We start from the raw sequence: 12,072 nt of genomic DNA, 5'->3' as shown, positions 1-12,072 counted from the left end.
AAAGGAACAAAGGAAGATTATTGTATAAAAATAGAAGTTATATTGAAAAAGCTTTTATTAACTGCCCTTGTTTATTCTTTTTTTTCTTCAACATCTTTATTGGAGTATAATTGCTTTACAATGGTGTGTTAGTTCCTAGTGTATAACAAAGTGAATCAGCTATACATATACATCTATCCCATATCCCCTCCCTCTTACATCTCCCTCCCACCCTCCCTATCCCACACCTCTAGGTGGACACAAAGCACCAAGCTGATCTCCCTGTGCTATGCGACTGCTTCCCACTAGCTATCTATTTTACATTTGGTAGTGTACATATGTCCATGCCACTCTCTCACTTCATCCCATCTTACCCTTCCCCCTCCCCATGTCCTCAAGTCCATTCTCTACGTCTGTGTCTTTATCCTGTCCTGCCCCTAGGTTCTTCAGACCTTTTTTTTTTTAGGTTCCATATATATGTGTTAGCATATGGTATTTGTTTTTCTCTTTCTGACTTACTTCACTCTGTATGACAGTCTCTAGGTCCATCCACCTCACTACCAATAACTCAATTTTGTTTCTTTTTATGGCTGAGTAATATTCCATTGTATATATGTGCCACATCTTCTTTATCCATTCATCTGTCGATGGACACTTAGGTTACTTCCATGTTCTGGCTATTGTAAATAGAGCTGCAGTGAACATTTATGGTACATGACTCTTCTTGAATTATGGTTTTCTCAGGGTATATGCCCAGTAGTGGGATTGCTGGGTCGTATGGTAGTTCTGTTTTTAGTTTTTTAAGGAACCTCCATACTGTTCTCCACAGTGGCTGTATCAATTACATTCCCACCAACAGTGCAAGAGGTTTGCCTTTTCTCCACACCCTCTACAGCATTTATTGTTTGTAGATTTTTTGATGATAGCCATTCTGACTGGTGTGAGGTGATACCTCATTGCAGTTTTGATTTGCATTTCTCTAATGATTAGTGATGTTGAGCATCCATCCATGTGTTTGTTGACAATCTGTGTATCTTTTTTGGAGAAATGTCTATTAAAGTCTTCTGCCCATTTTTGGATTGGGTTGTTTGTTTTTTTGATATTGTGCTGTATGAGCTGCTTGTATATTTTGGAGATTAATCCTTTGTCAGTTGCTTCATTTGCAAATATTTTCTCCCATTCTGAGGGTTGTCTTTTTGTCCTGTTTATGGTTTCGTTTGCTGTGCAAAAGCTTTTAAGTTTCATTAGGTCCCATTTGTTTATGTTTGCTTTTATTTCCATTTCTCTAAGAGGTGGGTCAAAAAAGATCTTGCTGTGATTTATGTCATAGAGTGTTCTGCCTATGTTTTCTTCTAAGAGTTTTATAGTGTCCGGCCTTACATTTAGGTCTTTAATCCACTTAGAGCTTATTTTTGTGTATGGTGTTAGAGAGTGTTCTAATTTCTTTTTTTTTACATGTAGCTATCCAGTTTTCCCACTACCAATTATTGAAGAGGCTGTCTTTTCTCCATTGTACACTCTTGCCTCCTTTATCAACAATAAGGTGACCATATGTGCGTGGGCTTATCTCTGGGCTTTCTATCCTGTTCCATTGATCTATATTTCTGTTTTTGTACCAGTACCATACTGTCTTGATTACTGAAGCTTTGTAGTATAGTCTGAAGTCAGGGAGCCTGATTCCTCCAGCTCCTTTTTTCTTTCTCAACATTGCTTTGGCTATTCGGGGTCTTTTGTGTCTCCATACAAATTGTGAAATTTTTTGTTCTAGTTCTGTGAAAAATGCCATTGGTAGTTTGATAGGGATTGCACTGTATCTGTAGATTGTGTTAGGTAGTATAGCCATTTTCACAATGTTGATTCTTCCAATCCAAGAACATGGTATATCTCTCCATCTGTCTGTATCATCTTTAATTTCTTTCATAAGTGTCTTATAGTTTTCTGCATACAGGTCTTTTGTCTCCTTAGGTAGGTTTATTCCTAGGTATTTTATTCTTTTTGTTGTAATGGTAAATGGGAGTGCTTCCTTTATTTCTCTTTCAGATTTTTCATCATTATTCTATAGGAATGCAAGAGATTTCTGTGCATTAGTTTTGTATCCTGCTACTTTTCCAGGTTCGTTGATTAGCTCTAGTAGTTTTCTGGTAGCATCTTTAGGATTCTCTATGTATAGTATCATGTCATCTGCAAACAGTGACAGCTTTACTTCTTCTTTTCCGATTCGGATTCCTTTTATTTCTTCTCTGATTGCTGTGGCTAAAACTTCCACAACTATGTTGAATAATAGTGGTGAGAGTTGCCCTTGTTTATTCTTAAAGATATTTTTTCTTGAGGCATTGTTGGGGGGAAGGCAGAGATGAGTCTTGGTCTCCATTGTCAGTCAATTCACAATATAAAAGAAGAAGCAAAACAACCACACACACACACACACACGCTGACGTAGCCACAGATTTCAAACTAGTGCAGGACACAAGAAGTCCATATTAATTAAGATAAATGGCTATGCCAATGAAAAATCCTTGCCTCTCAGTCCAGCACCCCATTCTCAGAAGCTAAAGAAAGAGAAGAGCTTCAGAGAGCTTAAGTTAGATCAGTTCAGAGGAGGAAGCACTCCCAGGAAATTCACTGTTTCTTTTCACAGCACACCTCTCTGTGTTGGTGCCATGGGCCCCTGGAAATCTATATAAAGGGAGATAGAAGGAACTTTCATTTTGAATGTTTGTGTCCTGTACAGAGAATTTAGCCAGGCTAGGTAAGATGGAAATAAAGGGATGGGCTAGGGTCAGGATTTTAGAACTTGAAAATATTTTGCTGCTTGAGAGATTGTCTGTAAGCTGACCATGATGATAGTTGGCTGCAGGCCTGAGCAGATGCATGTCCCAAGCATTTTGAGATGTAATGAGTCCAGAGAGCATCCCTTGAGGCAGCTCAGTCACTTATTCCCAGATTACAGAAGGGAAATGGGGGGGTCTAGGGGTTTAAGTGAGTGATGGGGACACCAGGAGTGAGTATCATCAACACTTTGTGCTTCCAGGAGAGGCAGGGAAAAAGGGTGGCTTCAAGTGTGAGTGTAACTTCAGGGAAGAGGGAGGTGATTTTCCATGTGAACTTTTAGTCCCTTGCCCCATGTTTGTACATATGCCCATGAACGCTGCCCGAGCCTGCAAAAAACCACTTTATTGCAGTGGACACGCATCATGCCATCTGGATGCCCAGCACTTACCCAGTACCCTTCCTTAGTTTGAAATTTTCCACATTTATGAGCCCTTTACCCCAGGAAGGAGCCAGAAACTCATTTTCCCATATTCCTTTGCAGCTAGATAGAAGCATGGGCCGATTCTTCTCAAATGTACCCATGCAAAACTTTGATTTGGAGGACAGCTTGCAGAGTCAGGAGTGCTGAGTGGAAGACTTCTGTTGTGGGTGACAGGGAGACATTTGGTACGCAGAGGCAGAGGTTGCGATGGTCCTAGTGGCGATTCCCTGCAGCGCTGTAACAGCAGTGTCTTTCCTGGGGTAATAATTAGAGTGTTGGTCATAGCTGAGTAGTCTCCAAACCTAATTATCTAGCCCTCAATGATATTTGGTGAAATAACCAATATAGTCCTGTGACTACAGTTGAGGCAACTGCAGTGATTTCTGTTGTCTGCAACCAAGAACTCTTACTAATACTCCTTGCACATATAGGGGATGCCAAAAAACTCAGTGATCAAAATGAATATTTCAACATAATATTTTAAAGCATTTAGGTATTCGAGCCTACACCAAAAATGCATGTATTGCTTGTACTTATTTTAAAGTCAAAGAAACAGAATTTCAGAGAAGTCTAGTATTGTACTCAAGCAATTTAGTACACCCAGATTAAAGCTAGAACCAGCCTTTCTGACTCCAGTTTAGTGATTTCTCCACGAAAACCTGACTCATTATGTGAAGATATTGAATCATATTCTTTTTTTTTTTTTGCGGTACGCGGGCCTCTCACTGCTGTGGCCTCTCCCGTTGCGGAGCACAGGCTCCGGACGCGCAGGCTCAGAGGCCATGGCTCACGGGCCCAGCCGCTCCGCGGCATGTGGGATCTTCCCGGACTGGGGCACGAACCCGCGTCCCCTGCATCGGCAGGCGGACTCTCAACCACTGTGCCACCAGGGAAGCCCTTGAATCATATTCTTGATTGAATTCAACTAGAAGTGATCAATACATTAAAAAAAAAAAAAGTCTTCCACTAAGCGCCTGTTCGCTTAGGGCACTATCAGGACTGTGAGTAAGGCTAAGACTAGGGTGAGGCAAGTGGGGCACTGTTGCCTCAAGTGCAAAATTTAAAGGGGTGCCAAAAAATTCAGTGATCAAGATACGTAAGATTTTAATGCAAAATTTAAAAATCAAAATTAATTAAAAAGCCCTTGAAGAACAAAATATCAAATTTTCAAATTAAAACAGAATTGGTATGACCTATTTTTTCCCCTTTATCTCAAGCTCTGATATAGTTACTGATCCTGTCTAGAGAATTTATACATATTATCTGAAAATAAATTAAGAGCACACATTAAGCTACCTAATTGCCTTCTCAGATATTCAAAGTTTGAATCTTTTGCCTCCTGGCATGTGAATTTTCTCCAGCAGAATACATAGCAGCATCTCTCTGTGAGCATTCCTGAGTCTGCAATCTGGGATTAGATTAGAATATCCGTGTCTAGACCTGTTTGGATCTTGCAGAAATATTAGCTCTGGCTGACTCTCTAACATAACAGAGTAAAGGAGACCAAATGAAACACAAGGAGACACAAGTTTAAATTTTAATGAGGACCTGAGCCGTTGGCTGTTCAGCACCTCTAAAGAGATGCCTTGATAAATCGTAACAATAATCATGGTGATTAACATTTATTTGACACCCTGTTTCAGAGACTCTGTGATATAGACACTTTAAAGGGCTGATGCTTTTTGTCACAATCCTTGTGAGGCAGGAACTCAGGGGAGGAAACTGAGGTTGAAATCCGTAGTTATCACGTGGCAGAGCCACAGTACAAGCCCAGGTGAAGTCTCCCTGCTCTACTTTGTTTCCTTTCAAGAAAGTGGATCTGTTCTCCCCCAGAAATCAAGAAGTTCAAGGACTATGGAGCATCAGGACTGGACTTCCCCAGCAGGCCAATGGACGTTGTTAGGCTGATGGCTTGGGGAAGCCTCACCCTCCCATTGATAAGTGACAGGAGTGGAAGGAGGGAAAGCGGCAACCTTCAAACCTGGAATGTCTGTCAATGGCCCAGAACCACTAAGTTGTCCCTGCCACGTTGTGAAGTTTGTCCAGTCCCAAAGGACAGCTTCACATGGTTTGATGCTCATTACATAAACCTAGAAGTTCTGATATGAGAAGAGTGTCTTCAGAAGGCATCCTAATACAGATGGGGAAACTGAGGCCCTAGTAAACAAAGCAATTTCAATTCTAAAACTGGGACCAGGACCTAATTTTCCAAACCCCAGTTGCTCAATTACTTGTGCCTTTTTGTTTTTTTTGGATTACCAGTTTACTACCACAACACTGGCTGGAACTGAAGAGAACCCACCCTGTTCAGAAAATCACAGTCCCACTGGACCATTTTCACTTGTCCATGTTACCTTCCCAGCTAGGGAAGGAACTGGGATTGGCATCTCCTACAATAGACTGTAGACGTAGACAGTGATCTTCCTAAAACAAGATTGTACATTGTTGAGTAAAGAGTTGGTCATCACAATTTCTTGATCTTAAGCTCTTTGAAAACCATGTTTATTCACATATAGCACAAATGTGCAAGGATTTATCACAAAGTGAGCACCGCATAACAATACCCAGTTCAAGAAAGAGAAAGTTGACAATGTACCCAGAAGTCCCCCCATAACCTCTTCCAATGACTGCCTCCTTCCTCCTTACTAAAGGTAATCACTCTCCTCACTTCCAATACCGTGATTTCCTTTTGCCTGCTTTTGAACTTTGTATAAATGGAATCTAGAGCATATATTCTTTTCTAGCTAGCTGTTTGATTTGACGTGGTATTTGTGCGTTCCATTCATTTTGGGGGGAATGGAATTCAACAATTCTTCCTATGAATATTCCACAATTTATTTATTCATTCTACTACTGGGTAGTTTCCAAATTGAGCTATCTTAGCCGTGGGTTCCCCTAAAAGGAGACCCCAAGACAGAGGTTTGCCTGTGGACACTTCATTTGGGAACATTTTCCCTGGGAACAGGCACGCAGGTGACGGAGTGTGAAATCGGAAAAGAGGGGAGGCCAATATATGGATATTTTGTTACGTTAACTACTCCTACAGTTAGCTGCTGTTCAATCCTATCAGTGTCTTCTAAGGGGCTGTCTGAAATGCGTTTCAGAACTGTTTACCGGGGAGAACAGAAGTAGAAATATTTATCCATTGCTTATTGGCTCCTGTCTCCCATCGACCAAGAATGGTCCCACCAGCATATATTCTCCTGTTCTCCCAGGTCATACATGCATGAGTTTTCCAAGGGAATCCCAAGTCAGAGAGACTGCATTGCAGGAAGTCAGGTGTACATGGTGCAGGCCCTAGGTAAGGTGTTATACTGATTGTACCTGCAGCAGCCAAAGCCTGCATGAAATCAGTTGCAACAGCAAAGGTAGGGCTAGGGAGGTTTTGATGTCGTGCAAAAGAGGTGTCCCCATTTTGGCTTTTTTGAATAGTGTGGAAACGAGAAAATGTGTCTTGGTGCACACGTGTATATATTTCTGTTAGGTATGTTCATAGGAGTGGAATTGTTGGAGCATAACGTATTTATGTGCTCAGCCCAGTTTTCTAAGGTGTTTGTTTACCTTTCCACCAGCAACATATGAGTTCAACATTTTGTGCTGTCATATCTCTTTTTAAAATGGCACTACCATATATATATATATATATATATATATATATATATATATATATATATATATGGCTTTCTAATGGCTACAGATTGTGCCAGATTGTATCCTCTCAATTGTTTGGGTCACTTAGCACCACATTTTACTTCTGGTCACTTGAGTACTGTTTCTTGGGCTGCAGATGTGCTCACGTATTCTGGGCTGTTGGGATGAGATCAACAACTGCACTTGACCTCACTGGCAATCCAAAGTAAACAAAGAGAAAGGAACAAGACATGTAATATCCCCCAAAGAAGTCACTAAAATTGACTACATTTCATTTATCAAGAAACCATTCCAAGTCTTTGACTAATTCGAGACTCCCTGTTGTGGTAGAGAATGTCTTCCTCGATGGGATGTTATAATTCTTGCCAGTAATATCCAAGGGCCTGCTTTTCTCTGCTCAGAGATTAGGTTGCCCATAACATTTTGATAGAGAAATGGGAAGGAAGGTGAGCCCACCCTTCAAGGTCTGCCCCAAACTTTTTCCCCTTAGTTCCAATCCAAGATCAACCTCCACCTGACTCCTCTGTAATGTAGTGAAACAGCCAATGCCCTCATTCTGAAATGCTCCCTTGGCTTCCATTGGCCACAATAAAATTTCCTTCCCTGTGGTCCTCTTGGCCTGAGCTTCAGAGGAACACCTCCTAGGAGACGCACCAAATCTAGGAAAACCACATTTAAATATCTCTAGCTTCTAAGCATCCCGCCCAAAGACAGGGAAGTGGGGTTGGATGAGTTGTAAATAGAAGTTTCTACTCAAGAAGCTTCCAGAAGCTCCTTATGTTCCTCCTCCTCTGTGGCCTGCTGCGGACATGCTGCTCCTTGACCACTATGAGCAGAAATTCTCCAATCCTGCTTCAACCCTTTGTGCTGTCCCAGCTCACCCATTCGATGCCTGATACAGACAGTTCCTGGGTACACTTCTGGCCCAACCCGCTATGCCAGTCCATTGAGGCTGGGCCCACAGTGTGATGTCTTAGGGGTCCAGGGTGGCGGTCCTCTTCCCTAGAGAGGTGCTTCACCACTCAAGGCAAAGGACTCTTTCTTTACTATGGGCAAAGGGAAGTCAAACTAACCCTGACTTCTTGTACTGATGAGCATCCAGGAGATGTCCTCAAGGGTCTCAACAGCCTCTCATCTCCTGAGGAAGAAGATCCAAGGTTACAGCATTTTTCTTTTGCATATCTTTCCTCTGACTCAGGGCAAAGCTGGCTTGCTCAGGAGTACTTCTATTTACATTTCTTCAACTCTCAATGTGCTGATTCACCTGTGGGTGGCAGCCTTTAGAGCTGTATCCTGCATCTCCTCTGCTGTCGTAACAGCCAATATCTACTGCTGGGCTCACTATGTGTACTTAATAGGCACTTTCCATGCATCTCATTTAATTCTACGACTCTTTGAGGCAACCACTGGAATTAACCTGTTTTATAGATGGGGAAACTTAGGCACTTTCCATGCATCTCATTTAATTCTACGACTCTTTGAGGCAACCACTGGAATTAACCTGTTTTATAGATGGGGAAACTTAGGCACTTTCCATGCATCTCATTTAATTCTACGACTCTTTGAGGCAACCACTGGAATTAACCTGTTTTATAGATGGGGAAACTTAGGCACTTTCCATGCATCTCATTTAATTCTACGACTCTTTGAGGCAACTACTGGAATTAACCTGTTTTATAGATGGGGAAACTGTGACTTTGGATACAGTTAGGAAGTAGTCAAGCTGGGACTCAAACCCTGACAGCTGGCTCACAGAGCCCACACCCTCAGTAGCTACCTTATACTAGGTTTCTTGCCCAGTCACCCAAACGCAGATTCTCAACTCCCAGAGCTACCTGTGTAAATGTACTTTCTTTGTGGTCCCAGCTCCCAGGCTATCTTGAAAATAATGGAAGGGAATTTGACCGGGACCCATTCCCACCCCTTGTCTTCTCCCCAAGGCTCTTACAGCCCCGTGAGATGGGAGGGCTTGGGTTTTCAGGCACGTAGTGGTGTAGGGCGTGAGCCACGCAGGTAGGCTTAGACTCTTCAGCTTCAAGCCCAGCTTCATCACTTAGCAAATGAGAAAACTCAACTAGTTATCAAACTTTTCCAGGCTTGGTTTCTACATCTTCCATGGGATAATAGTAATGCCTGCCTAACAGGACTTTTCATAGGATTAGAGGAGCTGATACATGTAGAACATTTAAGACAGTAACGGGCATTCTGGAAGATGTAGTGAATATCAGCTTTTATTGTGCACAAAATTCCTGTTCGGTTTTGGAAGTCTCGAGGTTGGAAAGAGCAAACAGATTCCCTTTTGATTCCTGATTTCTCCAAGTCCTCTTTCCCTTTTCCCCATTTCAGTGCCGCTCCCTTACCCTCAGCCATTTCACATGGCTTGTGAGTGCTCACACTTTTCTATCACCACTTTCTTTGTTCCACAGCGACTTGGCTCTTCTGTCCATTTGGGGCTGAGTCTGCAGTCTTCCCTGCAGCCCCTGGTCAAAGCCTGTGCCATTGATGTATCCCTAGCGGATTCAAAGTGCCTCCACTTAAATTCAGCAACTCAGAGGCTCGGTCCATATGAAGAGTTTGGAACATTTGCCCCTGGGTAACAGTGGATTATCGCGTTAAATGGAGGTCTTTTTTTCCCCTTCTTGATGACAGAGCTGAGTTTTATTAACAGTCTGAGCCAGTGCGACCCTACAGAAGTATAACAAGAGTCACAAACACAAGCCTCACGTATGTCATTTTGTTTTCTAGTGCTCGTGCATTTAAACAAAGTAAAAAAGAAAGACGTGAATTAATTTTAAGAATACATTTTATTTAACCCAATATTCCAAACATTAACAGATCAACATGTATTCAGTATAAAATTATTAATGAGATAATTTATGTTCTTTTTATTTGAACCAAGTCTTTAAGATCTCTTACGTAGTTTACACTTACAGCACAGCTTAATTTGCACTGGCCACACTTCAAGTGTTCAATAGCTACACATGGCTACTGGCTACCGTATTAGAGCAGATGTGAGCCATTGGTCCCCAGGATCCACCATCCTTAGACATTTCCTATTACACGTCTCCATTCTAACAATGGGAACATATAACACAGTGCCTGGCACGTAATAGGAAGGCAATGCATGCGTTACTCTTTCCTTCTAGCTTTGGCTTCTATTAAATCATCTTCACACCGACTCATCATTTCCCTCTTACTGTATCTTTTCTCCTTTTTCCGGGTGCTTGGAAGGGAACTGAGAGCTAGATGCAATGTTTAAAGTAGAGTTAGGCATCATCCCCAAGGCCAAAATAGCTCATCTGTCCAAAACGAAAGTTAGATCCCTACTCTGTAAACTCTTCACCGCAAAGACTTTAACTCTTTTAGCCAGAGTGTGACTTTGAATTAGCTTGACCCTAGACAATGGCTCACTCTTACTGATGGACAGTATTAATGTCCAGAACATGAACTGAGCATTTTACCAAAAGAACATTAGCTGTCCATGGGAGTTGGCTTCTTATCCCAGAAGTGCTATATTGCTCATGTCAAGAATGGATTTTCTTGTCAGTACATATGATTGAGGTTAAATCTCATAGTAATGCAGTGGTTCTTAGGAAGCATATCAGAATTATATATGAGGAGATTTCTCAAAAGATTTTTCTGCCCCAAGAGTCTAGCATAAATTAAAATCATAGAAGCAGGGACAGGTATATTTGATTCTGACACTGTCTCCCTTTCCAGACCCTGTTACCACCTTCCCAATCAAGAACCACCATCATGGTGGCTTTTCAGATAGATAGTACCCAAATGGGCAGCTCTGAAATGCAAGTTTAGAAAATCAAAATAGTCAAATTTCTAGCAAAGACCATACCGTCTGCTCCCGGATTCTCTGTCCTTTCAAAACAGCCTCTTTTTCCAGTTAACACATAAAAGCTCAGACTCAACTCTTTCTAAGTAGTCACCATGGCGTTTTCCAACATCTGTCCCTTTCCACCTGTATTTCAGAGGTGGCATCTGAGACACAGCAATGACTAAGTACATACAGCAAATCAAAGGATGGTGCCCACCTTGAACGGAGATCTCCCATATCTTATCAATTTGCCCAATAACATTGTCTTTCTCTGTCCAAGTTACTCTTTTATGCACATAAATGAGAATTAGAGCATCTCTGCCCTGCTCCTTTCAGCAGAATAGCTCTGCAATGGTGCATGCTGCCATCCATTTCACTGGAACATTTGCCATAAATTTGCTTTTAAAAGACATTGTCTTACAATACTGTCAATGTCACTTGCATTAAAAATGAGAAAAATATGGAAACATGCATTAAAATATTCAGGAACAAATGGCTTCTTTATTACATGAAAGCTCTCATGTGTCTCAAAGGTACTGAGAATAGAATAATTTATCGTAAATGAGATGATTATTGCCGGGAAAAGGTCTATTTTAATGCCAGTTTTCTTGGAGATTAAACCAAACCCTAGCAGTCCACTGGGGGTGTTCGTCAACGTATAAGTCAAATACTTAAAAGCTTTAAGTGGAAAATATATGCTCGGGCAGCAGTCTTGGGGAAGACGGAACACATTCTCTTTGTTCTTATCTCTAGGGGGTCAGCTCTAGTGTCCAAAAAAAAAAAAAAAATGAAGATAATGACTTTTCTGAAACCAAGATGAAGATCCACTGTGCTTTGGGGTTTGAATTGCAATGTCGGAACCTCAGACTCTCGACCTCCAGGGTCTCCAACAGCTGGGTGGTGTCCAGTATCAGGGATACACTCTGCAAAACAAATATTGTCTTGAGAAAATGTTATCCTCTTGTTCTTTTGGGCACATGTTTCGCAAGAAGATAAATAGGGACTCAAAGGGAAAACTGCAGATCTAGAGTTAAGAAAGAGAGTGGATTGTCCTTTCTGATACAGCCAGAAAATAGGGTGTTCTGGTTAATATGCATGAAAGATGAAAGGCCAGGTTTCAGAGACTCAGAACATGAGTAAATGTATTTCTCATGAAAACTGTACTGAATATTATTTGATCTTTCTTTGTTGAATCAGGATCTTTATAAAATACTAATTATCATTGTATAACGACTGAGCAGTCCGTGATTAGAATGTTATTTAAACCAGCTTTCACGGGACATGGTTTTAATGGTCCTGGGGGAGGGGAAAGCCAAGCTTTTGCACTAACTTAAGGTATTTGGTAACTTAGGCAAAGCAA

The 12,072-nt window shown here is 41.5% G+C and overlaps 1 long non-coding RNA gene across 3 annotated transcripts in view; it reads left to right on the top strand.

Moving 5' to 3' along the window:
• The window catches only part of LOC149749530 (uncharacterized), a 166,701-nt gene that overhangs the window by 135,857 nt on the left and 18,772 nt on the right, over nucleotides 1-12,072 (top strand). For all 3 annotated transcript variants that reach the window (XR_016392629.1, XR_016392632.1, XR_016392631.1), the window contains one exon: nucleotides 1-12,072. This exon is cut by the window's left edge and continues 32,111 nt beyond it; it is cut by the window's right edge and continues 18,772 nt beyond it. This is a non-coding gene — a long non-coding RNA (uncharacterized LOC149749530).

The sequence above is a fragment of the Delphinapterus leucas genome, chromosome 3 (genome assembly GCF_059928025.1).
Source record: "Delphinapterus leucas isolate spDelLeu-1000000601 "Yukka" chromosome 3, BTC_Dleu_Yukka2, whole genome shotgun sequence".
In the NCBI taxonomy this organism is placed as follows: domain Eukaryota; kingdom Metazoa; phylum Chordata; class Mammalia; order Artiodactyla; family Monodontidae; genus Delphinapterus; species Delphinapterus leucas.
The sequence above is the reverse complement of the archived record's forward strand: the minus strand, read 5'-3'. Positions and strand labels throughout refer to the sequence as shown.